At 39.4% G+C, this 22,889-nt stretch overlaps 1 long non-coding RNA gene across 1 annotated transcript; it reads left to right on the top strand.

Moving 5' to 3' along the window:
- Window positions 1-6,277: 6,277 nt before the first annotated feature.
- On the top strand, window positions 6,278-22,064 carry LOC118498718. Its single transcript, XR_004901187.1, has 3 exons — window positions 6,278-6,288; window positions 7,618-7,623; window positions 21,977-22,064. It is a non-coding gene; the product is annotated as an uncharacterized LOC118498718 (long non-coding RNA).
- The last annotated feature ends 825 nt before the right edge of the window (window positions 22,065-22,889 follow it).

Genomic DNA, 22,889 nt, shown 5'->3' with positions numbered 1-22,889 from the left:
GTATATTAACCCCTTATCAAATGTATTATTTGCAAATTTCTTCTCCCATTCAATAGGTGGTCTTTTTGTTTTGTTGATGGTTTCTCTCTCTGTGAAAAAGCTTTTTAATCTGATATAGTCTCATTTGTTTAATTTTGTTAATTTGTTTAATTTGTTGTTCTTGCCTGGGGAGACATAATCAAAAAAATATTGCTAAAGCCAATGTTAAAGACCCTATGCTTTCTTCTAGGTGTTTTATGGTTTAAGGTCTTACATTTAATTCTTTGATTCATTTTGAATTTATTTTTGTATGTGATTATGGAAAAATGGTCCAGTTTCATTTTTTTGCATGAACCTATTCCGTTTTTCCCACATTTACAGAGGAGACTGTCATTTCCACATTTTACATTTCTGGATCCTTTGCGATAGATTGACCACGTAGGTGTTGGTTAATTTCTGGGTTCTCTATTCTGTTCCATTATCATCATCTATTTTTGTAGCAGTAACATGCTGTTTCGATTACTGAAGCTTTTTAAGTCAAGTTTGAAACCAGGAAGTATAGAATTTACAGCTTTGTTCTTTATCAAGACTACTTTGGTTGGTGAGTGTGTTGGGGGGAGGTGGAAAAGGGTATGGGTATGTAAATGGTGATGAAAGGAGAATTGGGGTAGTGAACACATAATACAGTGTACAATGATGTGTTGTAGAATTGTACACCTAAAACCCTGTATAATTTTGTTAACCAGTATCACCCCAATAAATTCAATAAAAAGGAAAAAAATATTGTTTTGGGTATTTGAGGTCTTTTGTGGTTGCATATGAAATTTAAAATTGTTTGTTTTTCTGTTCTGGCTGGGTGGCTTGGTTGGTCGGAGCGTCATTTCATTCACCAAAAGCTTGTGGGTTTGGTTCCAGCCATGGCACATACCTAGGTTGCAGGTTTGGTCCCCAGTTAGTGTCAGTCTGTGTACAGGAGGCAACCAATAGATGTTCCTCTCACATTGAACTAACTCTCTCTCTCTCTCTCTCTCTCTCTCTCTCTCTCTCCTCCCTTCCCTCCTTCCCTCCCTTCCTCCCTTCCTCTCTCTAAAATTAATAAACATATCTTTGGGTCATTTAAAATTTTTTTCAAATAATAAAAAAATAAAATTGTTCCTCTTCTGTGAAAAATGGCATTGGTATTTTGATAGGAAAATTTTCTATTTTTAGAAAGGAGAATTTTACCCTTGACATGGTATCTTGTACTATTTTTCTTTCATGTTATTCAAGAAACTATAGTAATTTATTTTTATTTCTAGCAACTTCATGGTTAGATCTTTCCAATGTCTATTTTTGAAACACAACCATATTATCACTACAAAGGGGCTCCTATTTTTCACCTAATAATTTAATGTCATTGTATTGAGAAAGTTCTGTATAGTGGAAAGATCACAGAATTTGTGGTCCTAGCACCAGGATTTTCATTCTGACTGTGCCATTTTCCCAGCTCAAGTTTCTTCATCTACATAATGGAGGTGGTTATAACAAAATCTACAAAGTGATGTGGCTTTGACAATTAAATAAAATAAGTATGATTCATGAACTATAAAGTACCATTCAAGCTATAATTGTGGTTACCTTTGAGAGTCTTCCATAGACATCTTTGAAAGAGAGTTTCATTTCAAATGATCCTCTGTTCATTAATTTCCATTTAATCATTCATTTAATACTTACTGTGTACTTACTGTGTATTAGACACTGTTCTTGATGCTGGAGACACAACAGTAAATAAAGCTATCTAAGTCATAACCTTCATGACATTTACATTTTAGGAGAGACTATTATACTCTAAACTATAGAAACTTTTGCTAAGAAGTTTGCCTTTTTACAAGTCTACTATATTATGGTTTATGAAGAAGTCATATACATGCATTCATTTTCATTCATTCAACACATCACTGTGTATTTACAATGTGTCAGAATTTGCTATGGATGCATTCATAAAAATGACAGTCCCTTTTTCTGAATGGCTTAATCCCATGGGTGAGATAATAAATTGGCAATGCTACTAAAAAGAGAGAAAGCATTCTATAGGAGCTCCTAACAGGAAGCATCTAGCCCAAGCCAGGCAGTCTTGTTTTCTCAGAGATTATAACATCTCAGCTGGGTCTTCAAGGGCTAACATAACTTGTTGAGGGAGAGATCAGACAGGCATTCTTGCAGGCAACTATCAAGTAGCTACTGTGAGCATTTGAGCAGCTGTAGGTGAGAACATTGTGGCATGAGACTGCTCAACTACAAGGCATTCAAATAACATTCTCTGCAAATTTTGGAAGCATTCTCTTCCCCACTTTCCCCAGTAATAAAGTACTTAGTAGTTTTCTTTTTCAATTACCTTATCAGTACTTGATGCCTATTAGTTGACACACTAAGTAAATGTACTCTTCATGTTTTCTGTAGTTGAAAGACTGAATGATGGAGTGGGTGGGGGGGGTGGAGGGGAGATGGTCAAAATATTCTCAATGTCTAGGCCAGAAAGTCCTTTTTGATTCTATCTTTACTTGGTAAGACCAGGCAGGTTTTTCACTGTATAACTGTCTTTAACATTTGTCTTGATACATTCTTCTTAGTGACTGGCCTGGGTAGTGAATTATAAGAGATAGAGCCTTAGGTATTAGCCAGGGCAGGACAACCCACCTCGCTACATTTTGGTACTGTATGTGGGAGAGGGGTCAAAGAGGGAACATGGCCTCTTGCTTCGCTTTCAGTCCATTTTCAGTCACAGGACCCATGAGCCCCTCCAATAAACTCTCCTGTGAGACTGGCAGTTTCTCCCACTGCCACACCCATCACAGGTTTTTACAGCCAGAGGTTTTGAAGCTTTCTTTCCCTGTGCCATATCATTGGGTTGCGTGGTCTTTCTCATTCCCCAGTTGTTCCTCCAAGTTTATCCACATGCAAATTGGAACAGCCAAGTCTTCCAGCTGCTACCTTGCCACCCATCCTCTCTTCCCTGGCTGCCCATCTCTGCACCTCCTATCAGTCTAGATGAATATTTCTTCTTTAACTCCTTGGTTGTCAGACTTCCATACAGTTCAATTGTCTGGCAGTTCTGGTTGTTTTGTGCTTTTAAATTTGTTGTTATCCTTCTTTTGGTTGTGTGAGGAAATGAAGCATATCAACCTATACCTCCATCTTGTCTAGAATCCCAAGGAGAGATTTACCTACAAAGGAGTTTTCATAAGACCATCAGCTGATTTCTCAAAAAGAAAGCTTGCAGGCAAGAAAGGGCTAGAAAGAAGTATTCCAAGTCATGAAAATCAAATACCTATATCCAAGACTACTCTATATCAACAAAGCTATCATTTAGAATGGAAGGGCAGATAAAGTGCTTTCCAGATATGGTAATGTTAAAGGAGTTCATCATCATCACCAAGTCTTTATTATATGAAATGTTAAAGGGACTCATCTAAGAAAAAAAAGAAGACCAAACTTAGGAATAGTCAAGTGACAACAACTATCAACAAATGACCCCCCCCCCAAAAAAAAAACTAAGCAAATAACTAGAACAGGAATAGAATCATGGAAATGGAGATCATGTGGAGCATTGCCAGTGGGGAGGGGGAAGGTGGAGAATGGTGGAAAGGGTCCAGGGAATAATTAGTAGGTACAAAATAGACAAGGGGAGGTTAAGAATAGTATAGGAAAAGGAGAAGTCAAAGAACTTACATGTATGACACATGGATATGAACTAAGGGGAGGAATTCTGGAGGGAAGTGGGTACAGGGCAGAGGGGGATAAACATGAGAAAAATATGGGACAAATGTAATAGCATAATCAATAAAATATACTTTAAAATCATTTTACAATTGTTCCTTTAGACTCTACATATATCTCAGGTTGTTAAAATCTAAATGTTGTTGTACAAGTTCTATATGACTGAAGTTTATCTTCCATTATGCCTGAATTGTTTATTCTATGGTTGCTTTCAAAGCTAAATCATTTTTATGATGGTGTGTGGTTCTATTGCCCTTTCATGGCCTGTTCATGATGCACTGAGGATTATCAAGAGTGTGGGGTTGGTAGAAATCTAATGGTTTTATTTCCTTCCCCACAAAGAGAGAATTATATTTTTATGAGACCATGGGTAGTAATTACCCATTGGTTTGCTGACTGTATGTTAAACATACTTTTGTTATGACTTTTGTCTTTTGTGAAGGTGTTGTCTTTTGATTCAAACTGGATGGGTTAGACTTAGCTAGTTAAAGTTGATATTGAATTCTATGATAAATTTCTAACCCCATAAAGTATCAATGAAGGGGATGGTTCTAAAACAAGACAGATCCTTTCCCCTTTCCCCCTCTGTGGAGATGACTGCCATCCCTTCATTTGAAGTATGAAGGATGGCCTTGGTTGTTTGTGTGATTCCTCATACAAAGAATTGGTTCTTACTGCCCTCTTCACTATGTCTCTATTATCAATTGACTTGAAACCTCCACATTATAATTTCTTCCATTCAGATATACCCTGAAATCACTATGGTTATGATTTTTTTAACCGACAGTGAAAGTTCTATACACCAAAAATATGACACTGATGAAATTAATAGAAGAAGACACAAATAAATGGAAGGATGACCTGTGTTCAGGAATTAGAGGAGTTAATATTGCTAAAATGTCCATATACCTAAAGCCATCTATAAATTCAATGTAATCCCTATCAATTCCAAAAGCATTTTCCACAAAAATAAATTTTTTTTGAAATTTGTATAGAACCATAAAAGACCCAGAATAATCAAAAAAATCTTGACAAAGAACAAAGCTGGAAGCATCATACTTCTTTATTTCAAACTATGTTACAAAACTACAGTAATCAAAACTGGATGACACTGGCATAGAAACAGACACACAGACTGATGGAACAGACTCGAGAGTCTGGAAATAAACTCACACACATATGGTAAACTAATACAAGGGAGTGTAGAATACTAAATGGAGAAAGGATAGTCTCTTCAATAAATGATGTTGGGAAAACTAGTCAACACATACAAAAGTTATGAAATGTGACCCCTATCTAATACCACTTATGAAAATAACTTCAAATGGATTAAGAGCTTAAACATAACAACTGAAACCATAACACTTTTAGAAGAAAACATAGGGAACTAGGGGGAAAGCTCCTTAGAATCAGTTCTGGCAATATCTTTTTTTTTATGACACCCTAAGCACAGGCAACAATGGCAAAAATAAACAAATGGAACAACATCAAACTAAAAAGTTTCTGCATAGCAAAAGAATCAACAAAATGAAAAATGCAATCTGTGGAATGGGAAAAAATATTTCAAAAACCATATGTCTGATAAGAGGTTAATATCCAAATCATATAAGGGACTTATACAATCAAAACCATCAGAAACTGAGTTGAATGGAAGTATGACAACTATGGAATTAAAGAAACCACATCCATCCATACTGGCAGGAGGGAAACAGATGTGAAATGAGAGGGTCCCACATCCACATGTGGTAGATTCAAATTTGGTAGGGAGTGCATCTCAGGAGTGAGGAGTTCCAGCTCCACACCAGACTCCCAGCCCAGGATTCCACTGCCAGGAAAATAAGTCCCCATAATTTCTGACTGCAAAAATCAGTGGGAATTGAGTCAGTGAAAGAAAATTCTGGAGTCCCACACAGTTCCTCTTAAAGAACTCACACATGGACTTATACAGACTCAATCCCTCTGAGGTCCAACACCAGGGTAGCAGCTTGAAAGGTACCAGTAGTATATGAGGAGGAACTAAAGTGTCTAACATAAAAGCAAGAGCTGGGAGACAGCTTTCTCCCTGACACAAAGGTGAGCTAGGCTATTATTCCTTTTCTGAGCTCTCCCTGCACAGAGCCACAGAGTGGCAGGTGCTTGCCATATGTAAGACTCCATCAGTCTGGCTCATACTGTTTGCCCTGTCTTGAATATCACCTGAGACTCCATCCCACCCAAATTACAGGCCTATCCAAGCTGTTAATAGTGACTTTTCCATATGAATGGCTGGTCTTGGCTCATGCTTCACAACTTTCAAAATCCTCTAAAACAAGCAACAGCTGGCCCCAGTGAGCCCCCAGCCCCCATACCTCTTGCTAAGTGGCCCAAGGCCCAGTGCTAGCAATAGCCAGTCTAGATTCACAGCTTGCCTTCACCTGGGAATCTCCAGGCCCAGCACAAGAGGGAGCCATCCCAGATTGCTTTATAGCCCAGGCAGGGTAGTCCTGGGAAGAACAAAGTTGGGGGCTGACTTTGGTGTGTACCACTTGGGGGCTGACTTTGGTGTGTACCAGGGTGGCCATGGGAAGAACACAGGTGGGGGCTGACTTTGGTGTATACCACTTGGGAAACCCCAGGGCCGGTGCACCCAGTAGATAGCTGCAGACCACGTCAGTGCACCACTACCCTGCTCCTGCACAGCTGATCCTCCACTGAGGGTAGATGTTGGTCGTCAGTGGTCACAGCTAGTCCTTGAAGCTGACTAACCGGGGTAAATTACTTCATTGACCTGCCAACCACATTCAAGTCTCAACTACAAGAGGAGGGTATACTCAGTCCACATGAAAGGTGTATCTCGAGTACCCAAGTACCCAGCTTGGGCAATAGTGGAGCCTATGCCACTGGACCCTATAGCACACCTACTACATAAGGCCATGATACCAAGAGAGCAAGTCATACTCGCTCTACCTAATACATAGAAGCAAACACAGGGAAGCTACAAAAATGAGAAGACAAAGAAACATGTCCCAAATGAAAGAACAGATCAAAACTCCAGAAAAATAACTAAACAAAACGGAGATAAGCAATCTATTAGATTGGTGGTTATAAGGATGCTTAAGTAATGTAGTGAGGACCTCAACAGCATAAAAAGATCTGGTCAGAAATGAAAGATACACTAATTGAAATAAAAAACAATTTACAAAGAAACAACAGTAGATTAGATGAAGTGAAAAATCAAACCAATGATTTGGAACATAAGAAAGAAAAAAAAACATTCAATCAGAAAAAGAAGAAGAAAAGATTCTGGAAGATGGCAGCAAGGGAGGTGGAAGCTGACTCATGCACCCAACTGGCACAGCTGGTCATCTGAAGGACAGATTGAACAGCCAATTGAATCCCAGCTTATATGAACTTTGGAAGCCAAAGACTGCAGAGGACATTAATATCCCTGGGACCTGTGCTCAGACCACAGCTCCTGCACTCCGTGGCCTGGTGGCAGGGACAGTGACTGCCACAGGAGCTTTGGAGGAGAGCTGATTCAGTGGTTGTAACTACACAGTTCCCTCAATTCCAGAGCAGGAAAGCCAGTCCTGCACCTGGAGAGACCTGGATGTTTGAAGTCACTGTTGGGGATAAAGATACAGTGGGAGACACAGAGAGGCAGTGTTCTCCTGCTGAGACTGTGATTGCTGGCTGGGACAGTACCAGAGAAATTGGGGAACCAGGTGACACCTGGAGATGGGAGAAGAGTTGGGCCACAATGGACCCTGACCCAGATAGTCTCAGGACTGGTCAGAGAGTTGGGCTTTGTGAAAAGCCTGCAGTTTCTTAAGAACAGCAGGCACAAACAAGGGGGATGTGCTCAAAAAAGGGCTCTCAGTCACTGTTTAAGAAACTTTTGAGAGGGTGGTGGCCAGGCCAGCAAAAAGGGAGGAGGAGGGGTGTGATTTGCTCCAGGCTGATCAAAGTTGGGCAGCAGGTGCTCAGAGGGGTAGCAGTCCCCAGAGAATATTAATTTAATAGAGAAACTAAACTGCCCTTGAAGGGACTTTGTGCACATGCAGTGCCCAGACCAGCAAAGAGGGAGGAGGAATGTGAGTTGCTGCCACTCTGTGCGCCTCACAGACTAATCAAAGGGTGGCAAAATGAGGTGTATTAAAGGTGCCAGCCTGGTGCTTATGGACAGTGGGAGCCACACAGTGCTCTGCAGGCTTGGGCTGTAGGCCGGACACATGTGAATATTGGAACCCAGGCCAAACCCCCAAAGCAGAACCACAGAAAAGGGAAGAAAAAAAAATGGCCCAGCCCCCCTCTGCCTACAGCATCCAGGAAGATCACCAGAAACTTCTTGGTGGGTTTTAAATGAGCAGGAGGCTTTTTTTTCCTACCATTTTGTTCCAACTGTAAGACAATAAGACCTGGAGCTGTGAAAGGATCAAAGACAGATCCAGAGAGAGATCAGAAGGCTAACACCAACAACTGAGACAAAATTCACTTTGCTATTATAGGGTAAGTGGAGGCAGTCTGCCTTCCTCACCCAGGTATCTGGGTAGCTAAGGGAAGCAGCATTCCCATAGCCTTGAAGGGGCCTGATAACTAGTGTTCCCATAGCCTTGGGACTGGATCCAATAAACTGTTCCCATAACATGAAGTGAGCTTGCATGTGCAGAATTCTGTTACGTTATATAAATTCTGGCATCTTGCTGGCTTTGTTCCCCTCTAGTACTTAAACAGGTAGGGACTCCCTGCTGGGGGTGATGATGACGAGAGACACATAAGAGGACAGGTGCCACAATGGGTGCCACACTAGGGAGCAAGGGTCATGACATGAGACATGCATATAGACATGCAGCTTGCAGCATGCGTGCTTTACCCACCCATGAATGAAAGCATACAAGACATCCCAACAGTTCCCTGAATATTTATCTGTCTGCACAAATACCATGAACCGGACTGGCCTTGAAGGGTGGCAACAAAGCTATCCTATAGAACTTACATGTTTTTCTTACTTTTTACTTTAATTTGTAATTTTTGTTATTACTTTATTTTTTATTTCTCTTCCATGTAGTTTTCTTTGTTTTGTTTGTCTGATTTTATTGTTTGACTGGTTTACTTTGTTTTCCCTTTCATATTGTATTTTAATTTCTCATCTTTCACTCATATTCCTATAACACACTATTCTTGGTCTTTTACATTTTATTCTTTTTATTCAGATTATATATTTCTTTTCATATTATTATAGTTCCCATTCCCACACAGCATTCTTCCCTGGTCTTGGTCCATTTCACTATCTTCCTGAGCTTTATTACTATTGTGTTTAACTTCATTCTCTCACACACTACTCCAAGCTCCTATCCTTTACTCTCACTATATCTCACCATCTATCCCAGCATAAGCACTCTGCTTTCTGGAGTCAGCTCACATTCTTTTTCCCCTCTAACAAGAGTCTTATCCCTTTTTCACCTTTAAAAAAGTGGCTAGAAATATCACAGTTATTGCTATCCTTCTCCAAAGGATACTCTCTCTATCTGTTCTTCACTTGTTGGTACTTTAAATCCTATAGAACATCCACCACTCTCATAATCCTCTCTGCTTTCTCCCTGCCCCAAATCACATACAAGATAAGGTGGAAGTTGTGAATACTAATCAACTAGCTGGAGGAGAGAACCCACCAACAAAGGAACCATCAATGGGTAAAACCCAAGTACAACAGGAGAGACCACTCAAACAGAAAAAAAAGGCAACCCTAGAGCATCCAGACAAGGATATCAAAGAGCCCAAACCACTGAGTCCCATAGAACTTCACCCTACAAAGACAGCTAGCAAAGCAAAGCATTGGTAATCACAGAAACAAACAGAAAGAGTCACCTAAAGTGGGAAGACAAAGAAAGAACTTACATGAAAAGGAATGCAAGACTCCACACTAAAAGAACTGAAAGAAATGGAGACAAGCAAACCATCAGATATACTGTACATCTCAAAAGGATGGTTCTAAGGATGTTCAAGGAACTCACAGACAGCTATAAAGAACTGAATGAGAACTACAACAGTATGAAAAAGAAAATAGAAAATAGAAACATGAACCAGAAAGAAATGAAGAATACAATTTCTGAAATAAAAAACACACTTGAAGGAATTACAAGCAGGCTGGATGAAGCAGAGGACAAAATTATTGACTGGAAGAAAACATAGAAAGAAATACCCAGGCAGAGCAGCTGCATGAGAAATACTCAAAAAATATGAAGACAGCTTAAGGGAACTGCAAGACAACATGAAATACAACAACATTAGAATAATAACAATACCAGAAGGAGAAGAAAAGAAGCAAGGGATAGAAATCTTGTTTGAAAAAATAATGATAGAAAACTTTCTGAACTTGGAGAGGGGTAAAACCACACAAGTTCAGGAAGCACAGAGGGATGAACCCAAAGAGACCTACTCCAAGATAATCATAACGAAAATGTCAAGTTTTAAAGACAAAGAGAGAATCTTAAAAGCAGCAAGGGAAAAACAAGAAGTAACATACAAATGGACTCCAATAAGGCTAGCAGCGGACTTCTCCACAGAAACACTGCAAGTAGCAAACCAGGAGAGAGAGGCAAAAAATATCCCAAGTAATGAAAAGCAAAGGCCTGCAACCACAACTACTCTACCCAGCAAGGCTTTCAATTAAAACAGAAGGAGAAATATGGAGTTTCCCAGACAAAAGAAGGCTGAAAGTATATATGTCCACCAAATGAGCACCACACAATATGCTAAAGGGACTGCTATAAGAAGAGGAATAAAAACAGTGAGAGAGAGAAGAACACAGGCACAAAGGGAAAAAACCTATCAATAATAGCCTTAAATGTAAATAGATTAAATGCCCCAATCAAAAGACATAGTATAGCTGAATAGATAAGAAAACATGGCCCACATGCATGCTGCCTACAAGAGACCCACCTCAGAAAAAAAAACCAACAAAGATTGAAAGCGAAGTGTTGGAAAAAATATTCCAAGCACATTAATAGGAAAAAAGCTAGAGTAGGAATACTTATATGAGATAAAGTAAACTTCAAAACCAAGGCCATAAAAGGAGACACTGAAGGACACTTCATATTAGTCAAGGGAACAACCCATCAAGAAGACATAAACATTATAAACATATATGCACCCAACATAGGAGCACCCAAATATATAAGGAAAACCTTGGAAGGCTATAAGAAAGATATAGACAGCAGCAAATGTATACCAGGGGATTTTAACACCCTATGTCAAAAATCAATAGATCTTCCAAGCAAAATATCAACAAGAATATTGTGGCATTGAACAATGGCATAGATTTAATGAACTTAAAAGATATGTATAGAACCTTTCATCCCAAAAAGCAGAATACACTTTCTTTTCAAATGCATATGGAAAATTTTCAAAGATAGACCATATGATAGGACACAAAACAAGCCTCAACAAATTCAAGAAAACTGAAATCATATCAAGCATTTTCTCTGACCACAAAAGACTGAAACTAGAAACCAACCTCAAGGAAAAAAAACCAAAACATTCATACTAATGGAAATTGAATAGCATGCTATTAAACAATGAATGGGTCAGGAATGACATCAAAGAAAACACCAAAAAGTTTCTGGAAAAAAATGAAAATGAACTCACAACATTCCAAAACTTATGGGATACAGAGAAGGCAGTCCCGAGAGGGAAGTTCATAGTGATACAGGCCTACCTAAATAAGATAAAAACATTTCAAATAAACAACCTAACCCTATGCCTACAAGAACTCGAGGAACAACAGCAAAGACAACCCAGAACAAGTAGAAGGGAGGAAATAACCAAGATCAGAGCAGAATTAAATGACATGGAGACTAAACACACAATTCTAAGGATCAATGAATCCAGGAGCTGGTTCTTTGAAAAGATAAATAAAATCAACAAGCCTTTAAGCAGGCTCATCAAGAAAAAAAGAGAGAGGACCCAGATAAACACAATCACAAATGAAAGAGAAGAGATTACAACTGATACCACAGAAATACAAAAAATTGTGAGAAATAACTACAAATATCTATGTGCCAAGAAATCTGAAAACCTGGGTGAAATGGATGAATTTCTAGAAAAATATCTTCAAAAACTCAATGAAGAAGAAGCTGAAAGCCTGAATATATCAATAACACCTGATGAAATTGAAACAGTAATCAAATAGTTTCCGACACACAAAAGTCCTGGACCAGACTGTTTCACAGGAAAATTTTACAAAGCATTTAAGGGAGACCTAACGCCCATCATTCACAGATTATTCCAAAAAAATTCAAGAAGATGGAAAACTCCCAAACTCTTCTTGTGAAGCCAGCATCATCCTAATCCCAAAACCACATAAAGACATAACAAAGATGGTTCAAAGATGGAAGCTTTGCTTGAGGGAGCATGATTCTCTGCTTCTGTGCAGGGGAGAGAAACTCAGGGGTCAGCGGAGGAACAGAGGAAGTGGCCTAGGTTACTGAAACATTTTTGAAAACAGGACATCAAAAATTATAGCAGACATTGAAAAACCAGATGGTAAGGAGACTGCATCAGGACAACAGGGACCCAGGGGTCAGTGCGGGGACCAGAGGGGTGGCAGTCCCCAGGCCCGGTGCTCCTGGGTCTGCCTCAGGGAACCCGGGAGAGCAGAGTCGCTGCTCCCTCCCCGGACTACAGGGGGTTGAGCAACACCAGGGGATACCTTGTGGCTTGAAGGCACAGAGAGGGGAGTTGGACTGGGAGACAATCACGCAGGGGCTGCAAGCACCCACCCATAGCCCTGGGAGAGGTGACTGCCTCCCGCCAGCACAACCAGGGGCAGCCTGGACATGTGCCCGCACCCCAGCCTGGTGGGAGTGTGGATTGGTAGAAAACCCAGACCTTGCAGCCCCGAACAAGGAAAGGACGTGGGCGTTCTCAGGTTTCCGGAGCCTGCGGTAGTGAACTGTGGAAGCCTGAGCCCCCTCGGGAATCCTGACTCTCGCGCTGTGAACCCGGAAGGGGCTCAGCACTTAGAGGGTTCCTAGAGCCCAAGGCTGGAGGATTGGTGGAAGTGCTCGCCCTGTTACGATCCCCAGAACTTGCACCATGAATCCAGAAAAGATGCGGGTGCCTTCTGAGAACATAGAGCCTGCAGCGATGAAATATGGGGGAAGGGCTCATCTTGTGAACCCCATCCCCGGAGCTTGTAGTATGAACCTGGAAAAAGATCAGGGAGCTCTGTGGGGCCCCGGAGCCCAGGAGACCTCTGCGGTGAGCTCCGGAGAGTGTGCTCGGGAGTGCCCAGGGTCCTGTAAGGGAAAGTCAGATTGGCTCTGGGGAGAGCGCCCTGCTGGCCCTGGGGACAATACCTGAGAGACTTACTGAGTTTTGGCTGGTAAGAGTGATAAGCATTTCAAACGCCCCTCAGCCTACTGAAGCCAGCAAGACCAGAAGAACTGGTCTGGCCAGTTAGAAACCAACAAGAGGTATTTTGGGGTTTTTTTAGCTGTTGTTGGTGATTGATTTTATCTTGTGTTTTAAGTGCCTTTTTTTTCAATTCTTATTATTTTTATATCTCTCGATCCCTTATGTTTCTCTTCCATTTATCCTAGTATTATTCCTTCCACTCCAAATTTATCTCTCCTGCACTCCGTTTTCTGCATTTTTTTCCTTTTTTTTCAGCTTGCAAGTTACTACAAATTTGTATTATATTTTTCTCACTTTTCTGACATTTTTTATTTTAATAGTATTTTGGTATTCTTTTTCTTTCTGTATAATCTTCTTTGCTTGGCCGGTTATACTGTCATTTGATAGGTTCCCCCTGTTATCTCATTGACAGTGTGTTGATAGTTTACTGTCCTTCATTTGTGTTCCATTAGTACACCTCTCAAGGTTCTATACTCCTTATTCTTGTTATCTAGATCTCATAGATTCTGCCACAAGATTGTTGCTTTAATATTACTGTAAATAAGACCTACTACATACAATTGTAAATACTTCTCAACACCCCTCCCTGATCTCAGCCCACTTCACAATTTCCTGAGCTATATTATTGTGGGGGTTGTCTCTATTCTTTTACACACTACTCCTATTTACTAATCTTTATTCCAACCCTACCTCAGAATCTGATCTCTCACAGCCTCACAGTTTTCTAGATCCAACTAACAATCCTTTCATCCCTAATCAGAGTCTTACCTTCTTTCCATCTTTTCTAAAATGTGACTAGTGGGGTGGTGGATGACAGTTAACACTATAAGTAGCCAAAGGATATCCCATCTCTTCTCTACTGGCTGCTAATGTAAATAGCATAAAATACTGTCTTGCTGTCTTAAACCATTTTGCCTTACTCCTCCAACTGATCACAAAAAAGAGAAGGGGGAAGTTGTGAACACCAGGATACATGGAGGAGACTGCACCCTGAACATCACTGGTATTCTACCACAGAAGTTCACACCAGGGAACGAGAACAGATCAATTTAAGAAACAGAGGCTAACAAGAAGAATCCCACAAACAATGAGAAAACAAAGAGACAATCCCCAAACGAAGGGAAAGTAGGAAGCCTCAGAAAAAATGCTCAATGAACTCACAATGAGCTACCAGAAACTAGAGGGAAGCTACAATGATCTCACTGAAAACTATATAATCATGAAAAAGGTAATAGAAACCAACAACAAGGGGCGAGAGGAAATGAAGAATGCCATTTCTGGATTGAGAAACACAGTAGAAGGAATGAAAAGCAGGATTGATGAAGCAGAAGATTGGATTAGTGAGTGAGAGGACAAAGTAAAAAAGAACACCCAGAAAGCACAAGAAAAGGAAAAGAGGCTCAGAAAGAATGAAGAGGGATTAAGAGAAATGCAAAACAATATGAAACATAATAATATCCATATAACAGGGAAACCAGGAGGAGAAGAAGAAGAGCAAGGGATAGAAAACCTATTTGAAAAAGTAATGATGGAAAACTTCCCTAACTTGATGAGAGAAAAAGTCACACAAATCCAGGAAACACAGAGAGTCTCAATCAAGAGGAACCCAAAGAGGCCCACCTCAAGACACATCATAACTAAAATGGCAAAATTTCAAGACAAAGAGAGAATATTAAAGGCAGCAAGGGAGAAAAAGGAAGTAACATACAAGGGAGCCCCAATAAGGCTAACAGCTGACTTCTCAATGGAAACACTCCAAGCCAGAAGAGAATGGCAAAAAATATTCCAAGTAATGAGAACCAGAGGTCTGCAACCAAGGCTACTTTACCCAGCAAGGCTCTCAATCAAGATAGAAGGCCAAATAAGAAGCTTCCCAGACAAAAGAAGTCTAAAAGAATACACCTCCACCAAACCAGCTCTGCAAGAGATACTAAAGGGCCTGCTTTAAGGAAAGGAAGGAAAGGAGAGAGAGAGGAACACACGTACATAAAAGACAATGAATAAGTACCTATCAAAAATAACCTTAAACATAAATGAATTAAATGCTCCAATCAAAAAACAGAATAGCTGAATGGATAGGAAAACATGACCCACACATATTCTGCCTAAAAGACACCCACCTCAGGATAAAAGACCTGCACAGGCTGAAAGTGAAAGGCTGGAAACAAATTTTCCAAGCAAATGGACAGGAACAAAAGGCCAGGGTAGCAATACTCATATCAGACAAAATGGACTTCCAAAAAAGGTCCATAAACAGAGACCCAGAATGTCACTTCATAATACTCAAGGTAAGAATCCACCAAGAAGACATAAATATTGTAAATATATATGCACCCAACACAGGAGCACCCAAATACATAAAGAAAATCTTAGAGGACTTCAAGAAAGATATTGACAGCAACACAATTATAGTGGAGGATTTTAACACCCCACTATCAAAAATTGACAGATCTTCCAAACAAAATATCAACAAAGATATAGTGGCATTGAACAATACCCTAGATGAAATGGACTTTACTGATATATACGAGCCCTCCATCCCAAAGAAGCTAAATACACATTCTTTTCAAATGTACACAGAACACTTTCATAGATAGACCACATGATAGGACACAAAACAAGTCTCAACAATTTCAAGAAAATTGAAATCACACCAAGCATTTTCTCAGATCACAAGGGACTGAAGCTAGAAACCAACCCCAAGGAAAAGAACCCAAAACACTCAAAATCGTGGAGATTAAATAGCATGCTATTACACAGTGAATGGGTCAAGAATGAAATTAGGAAAGAAATTAAAATGTTTCTGGAAACAAATGAAAATGAACTCACAACAACCCAAAACTTATGGAACACAGCCAAGGCAGTCCTGAGAGGGACGTTCATAGCGATACAGGCCCACCTAAAAAAGTTAGAAACATTTCAAACAAACAACCTAACCCTACGTCTACAAGAACTTGAGGAACAACAACAAAGACAGCCTAGAGCAAGCAGAAGGAAGGAAATAACCAAGATCAGAGCAGAATTCAATGACATAAAGACTAAAAGCACAATTCTAAGGATCAGTGAATCCAAGAGCTGCTTCTTTGAAAAGATAAACAAAATCAACAAGTCTCTAGGCAGACTCATAAAGAAAAAAAGAGAGAAGACCCAGATAAACACAATCAGAAATGAAAGAGGAGAGACTACAACAGATACCACAGAAATACAAAGGATTGTAAGAAATTACTATGAAGCACTGTATGCCAAGAAATTTGAAAACCTAGGTAAAATGGACAACTTTCTAGAAAAATATAATCTTCCAAAACTCAATGAAAAAGAAGCAGAAAGCCTGAACAAACCAATAACAGCAAAGGAAATGAAGCAGTAATCTAAAAACGCCCAACATACAAAAGCCCTGGACCAGATGGTTTCACAGGAGAGTTCTACAAAGCATTTAAGGAAGAGGTAACCCCTATCCTTCACAGACTGTTCCAAAAAATCCAAAAAGGTGGGAGACTCCCACACTCTTGTTATGAGGCCAACATCATCCTAATTCCAAAACCAGATAAAGACACAACAAAGAAAGAAAACTTCAGGCCAATATTGCTGATGAACATTGATGCTAAAATCCTCAACAAAATACTGGCAAACCGCATCCAAAAATACATTAAAAAGATCATACACCATGACCAAGTGGGACTCATTCCAGGGATGCAAAGATGGTACAATATTTGGAAATCAGTAAATGTAATACATCACATAAACAAAAGCAAAGACAAAACCCACATGATCATATCAATAGATGCAGAAAAAGCATTTGATAAAGTACAGCACCCATTTATGATAAAAACACTCAGCAAAGAGGGAATAGAGGGAGCATTCCTCAACATAATAAAGGCCATATATGAGAGACCTATAGCCAACATCATACTCAATGGGCAAAAATTAAAATCTTTTCCACTAAGATCGGGAACAAGACAAGGCTGTCCACTTTCACCACTTCTATTCAATATAGTACTGGAAGTTTTAGCCACAGCGATCAGACAAGAAAAAGAAATAAAAGACATCCAAATTGGAAAGGAGGAAACAAAACTGTCACTGTTTGCAGATGACGTGATAGTGTACTTAGAAAATCCTATAGACTCCACCAAAAAACTGCTTGACCTAATAAATGAATTTGGCAAAACAGCAGGATACAGAGCCAATATCCAGAAATCAAAGGCATTTCTGTACACCAACAATGAAACAGCAGAAGCAGAAATCAAGAAAAAAATCCCATTTGAAATAGCATAAAGAAAAATAAAATACCTAGGAATAAACCTAACCAAAGAGGTAAAAGACCTGTATTTAGAAAACTACATAACACTCAGGAAAGAAATCAAGGAAGATGCAAACAAATGGAAACATATACCGTGTTTATGGACGGGAAGAATTAATATCATCAAAATGTCCATACTACCCAAAGCAATGTACACATTCAATGCAATTCCTATTAAAGTACCAATGGCTTATTTCACAGACATACAACAAACACTTCAAAAATTTATATGGAATCCTAAACGACCCCGAATAGCTGCTGCAATTTTGAGAAAGAAAAACAAAGTAGGAGGGATCACAATACCTGACACTAAACTACACTACAAGGCCACTGTAATCAAAACAGCCTGGTACTGGCATAAAAACAGGCACATGGACCAATGGAACAGAACAGAGAGCCCAGAAATAAACCCAAGTCTCTATGGCCAACTAATATTTGACAAAGGAGGCAGCAACATAAAATGGAGTAAAAATAGCCTCTTCAACAAATGGTGTTGGGAGAACTGGACAGCTATGTGCAAAAAAATGAAACTCGAGCATTAACTTACACCTTATACAAAAATAAATTCAAGGTGGATAAAAGACTTAAATATAAACCGTGACACCATTAAAGTCCTAGAGGAAAATGTAGGTAGGAAAATCTCAGATATTTCACACAGAAACTTTTTTACTGACATATCCCCTAGAGCATAAAGGAAAGAATAAACAAATGGGACCTCATCAAAATTAAAAGCGTCTGCACAGCTAAAGAAAACATTTGCCAATGATACCTCAGACAAGGGTTTAATTTCCAAAATATATCAAGAACTTACACGACTCCACTCTAAGAAGACAAGCAACCCAAATAAAAAATGGGCAAAGGACTTGAACAGACACTTCTCTAAGGAGGACATACAGAAAATCCAAAGACACATGAAACCATGTTCAATATCGCTAGCTATCAGAGAGATGCAAATTAAAACCACAATGAGATACCACTGCACATCAGACAGAATGGCCATCATAAACAAAGCAACAAACAAGTGTTGGAGAGGTTGTGGAGAAAGGGGAACCCTAGTGCACTGTTGGTGGGACTGCAGACTGGTACAACCACTATGGAAAGCAGTATGGAACTTCCTCAGATAACTAAAACTGGATCTGCCTTTTGACCCAGCAATTCCACTGCTGGGACTATATCCTAACAACACTAAAACACCACTCCAAAAGAACCTATGCACCCCAATGTTCATAGCAGCACAATTTACAATAGCTAGATGGCAGAAGCTACCTAAATGCCCATCAGTAAATGAATGGATCAAAAAACTATGGTACATTTACACAGTGGAATTCTATGCAGCAGAAAGAAAGAAGGAGCTCCTACCCTTTGCAACAGCTTGGATGGAGCTGGAAAGCCTTATGCTAAGCTAAATAAGCCAGGCAATGAAAGACAAACACCATATGATCTCACCTTTAACAAGAACCTAAACAACAAAACAAAGAAACAAGCAAAATATAACCAAAGACACTGAAATAGAGGACAGGCTGACAATGACCACAGGGGAGAGAAGAGGGAATTTCAGGGGAGAATGGGAAGGGTTTACAGGAACAAATTTAAAGGACACATGGACAAAAACTAGGGGGAGGTGGTAATGGGAGGGAAGTGGGGAGGGTTGGGTGGGTGGTCTGGATTGGGAGTCTAAGGGAGAAAATTGTACTTGAACAATGATTAAAATGAAAAGAAAAACATAACAAAGAAAGAAAACTTCAGGCCAATATTGCTGATGAACCTAGATGCTAAAATCCTCAACAAATTGCATCCAGCAATATGTTCAAAAGATCATACACCATGATCAAGTGGGATTCATCCCAGGGATGCAAGGATGTTACAATATTTGCAAATCAATAAACATAATACACCACATAAAACAAAACACAAAAATCACGTGATCATATCAATTGATGCAGAAAAAGCATTTGATAAGGTACAGCACCCATTTATGACAAAAACACTCAGCAAAGTGGGAATAGAGAGAGCATTCTTTAACATAATAAAGGCCATATATGAGAGACCTACAGCCAACATCATACTCAATGGGCAAAAACTTAGGGCTTTCCCACTAAGATCAGGAACAAGACAAGGATGCCTGCTTTCACCACTCCTATTCAACATAGTACTGGAAGTCCTAGCCACAGCAATCAGACTAGAAAAATAAATAAAAGGCATTCAAAATGGAAAGGAGGAAACAAAACTGTCATTGTTTGCAGATGACATGACATAAAAAATCCTACAGAATCCACCAAAAAAAATACTCAACCTAATAAATGAATTTGGCAAAATAGCAGGATACAAAGTCAATACTCAGCAATCATAGGCATTTTTGTACACCAACAATGAAATATCAGAACCAGAAATCAGGGGAAAATATCTCATTTGATATAGCAACAAGAAAAATAAAGTACCTAAGAATAAACCTAACCAAGGGGATAAAAGACCTGTACTCAGAAAACTATACAACACTGAAGAAAGAAATTAAGATGGACAAAAACAAATGGAAGTATGTACCATGTTCATGTATTGGAAGAATTAACATCAGCAAATGGCCATACTACCCAAAGCAATTTATAGATTCAATGCAATCCCTATTAAAGTACCCATGACATATTTCACAGATATAGAACAAACATTTCCACTAGCAATAATCCCTAGCAATTCCACTGCAGGGATTATACCCTAAGAGCCCTGAAACACCAATCCAAAAGAACCTATGCACCCCAATGTTCACAGCAGCACAATTTACAACAGCCAGGTACTGGAAGCAACCTAAGTGCCCAACAGTAAATGATCAAAAAACTATGGTACATTTACACAATGGAATTCTATGCAGCAGAAAAAAAGAAGGAGCTCCTACCCTTTGCAACAGCATGGATGGAACTGGAGAGCATTGTGCTAAGTGAAATAAGCCAGGCAGTGAGTGACAAATGCCATATGATCTTGCCTTTAACTGAAACATAATTAAAAAAAGAAAAAAGCAAACAAAATATAACCAGAGACATTGAAATAAAGAACAAACTGAGAGTAGCCAGAGGGGAGTGGGGAGAGGGATAATGGGGGAAAATAGGGGAAAATAGGGGAAAGATCCATCAATAAATATGTATAAAGGACAAGCGGACAAAGCCAAAGGGGGTAGGTTCCCTGGTGGGTGTTGTGGATGGGTGGGCTGCGGGGCCATGGTGGGGTGAAAATGGAGACAACTGTACTTGAACAACAATTTTAAAAAGAAAAGAAAAAAATAACAAGAAGAAAAAAGAATCCCAAAAGTAGAGAATAGTGTAAGCAGCCTTTGGGACAACTTCAAGCATTCCAACATTTGCATCTTAGGGATGCAAGAAGGAAAAGAGAAAGAGCAAGAAATTGGAAATCTATTTGAAAAAATAGTGAAAGAATATTTCCCTCATTTAGTGAAGAAAATAGACATGCAAGTCTAGGAATCACAGAGAGTCCAAACAAGATGGATGCAAAGAGGCCCACTCCAAGACACATCATAATTAAAATGCCAAAGGTTAAAAGATAAAGGGAGAATCTTAGAAGCAGCAAGAGAAAAGAAGTTAGTTACCTACAGGGGAATTCCCGTAAGATTGTCTGCTGATTTCCCTAAAGAAACTTTGCAGGCTATAAGGGACTGACAAAAAATATTCCAAGTCATGAAAAGCAAGGACCTACAGTCAAGATTGATCTATCCAGCAAAGCTATCATTTAGAATCAAAGGGCAGATAAAGAGGTTCCCAAACAAGAAAAAATTAAAAGAGTTCATCATCACCAAACCGTTATTATATGAAATGCTAACGGGATTTAAGAAGAAGATCCACACTATGAACAATAAAGTGGCAATAAATACATATCTATGAACAACTGAATCTAAAAAACCAACTAAGCAAACAGGAACAGAATCATGGATACAGATAGCATTTTGATGGTTACTAGATGGGAGGGGGGTATGGGGGAATGGGTGAAGAGATGAGGCGATTAAGAAGTATAAATAGGTAGTTACAGAATAGCCATAGAGATGGAAAGTATGGTACAGGAAATGGAATAGCCAAAGAACTTATACGCATGGACCAGGGACATGAACCATGGTGTAGGGATTGCCAGGGGGAGTAGGGATTGCTGGATGAAGGGGGACAAAAGGGGGACAAAAGGGGGAAAATTGGAACATCTTTAATAGCATAATCAATAAAATATAATTTTTTAAAAAACTAACCCGAATCAGGTTAATTCGGTGTCTGTAAAACCTGGGCATTCTGGATTTTATCTGTGCCTACTTCAATCACATATGCTGGAACTGGGACCCTGCCTTTGTTAAAAGCACCTGAGATGACTCATAGGCATTCTAAATTTTAAGAAATATAGCACTATCATAAAGATTTCAAGGGATCTATGAACCCCAAAATTCTGCATATGATTATTTTTTATGGCAGTCATTAAAGTTTTAATGGTTCATGACTCCCAAAAGCTAGAGGACTCTGGCTGGTGTGGCTTGGTTGGAGTCTTGTTCCTTATACTAAGTTGTAGGGGGTTCAATTCCTGTTCAGAACACATACCTAGGTTGCAGGATTGATCCTCAGCCAGGGCATGTATGGGAGGCAAACATTGATATTTCTTGCTCACAGTGATGTTTCTCTCTCTCCCCTTTCCTCTCTCTCTAAAATCAATAAACATAAAAAAAAACTAGATGGAGTCAGGAGAAATTTTGAGATGCCTCTCTCATACGCCTACTTTTCCACAAGAGATTAGGGTAAGTTTTAGATGGCTCAGTATGCTTTCAGACATAAAAATAAACCCCATCCCCAACTTATTCTTAAAAAGCTATAGTTTTCAAGGTTTATTTGAAAAGCAATTCTCTTCCACCTTTTGGCTTAAATAAGATTTACTTTTGGAAAGAAATATCTGAAAGACCTATTTGCCATAGACTGATCAAGTTCAGAATTTAATTAGCCATTAACAAGCCTGGTTTTCTGTAATAATGAGGCCTGGTATTCAATAATGTAGGATGTGAGTTATGCCTACAGTCTTTATTTTATAGCATATCTGAAACTCTTTTCTTAAGTCACCCAGGAATATCAGCCATCTCCATCACAGAGATTAGGCAGTAATTGTGTTGTTTCAGACATCAAAAAGTTTCTCTTTTAAGAATGGCAATTCTGCCTGGCTGGTGTGGCTCAGTAGTTTGAGTTCTGGCCTGTGAACCAAAAGGTTGCTTGTTCAATTCCTGATCAGGGTACATGCCTGGGTTGCGGGCCAGATTCCCAGTTGGGGGCCAGGTTTCCAGCTGGGAGTGTGTGGCAGGCAACCTATAGATGTTTCTCATGAATACCACTGTTTCTCTCGCTCTCTTTCTCCCTCCCTTCCTCTCTCTCTCTAAAAATAAAAATAAATAAAATCTATTGAAAAAGCAATGGCAATTCTCAGATGGCAGCTATCTTTA

Source organism: Phyllostomus discolor, chromosome 2 (genome assembly GCF_004126475.2).
Source record: "Phyllostomus discolor isolate MPI-MPIP mPhyDis1 chromosome 2, mPhyDis1.pri.v3, whole genome shotgun sequence".
Classification (NCBI taxonomy): domain Eukaryota; kingdom Metazoa; phylum Chordata; class Mammalia; order Chiroptera; family Phyllostomidae; genus Phyllostomus; species Phyllostomus discolor.
This window is presented reverse-complemented; position numbering and strand designations above follow the sequence as displayed.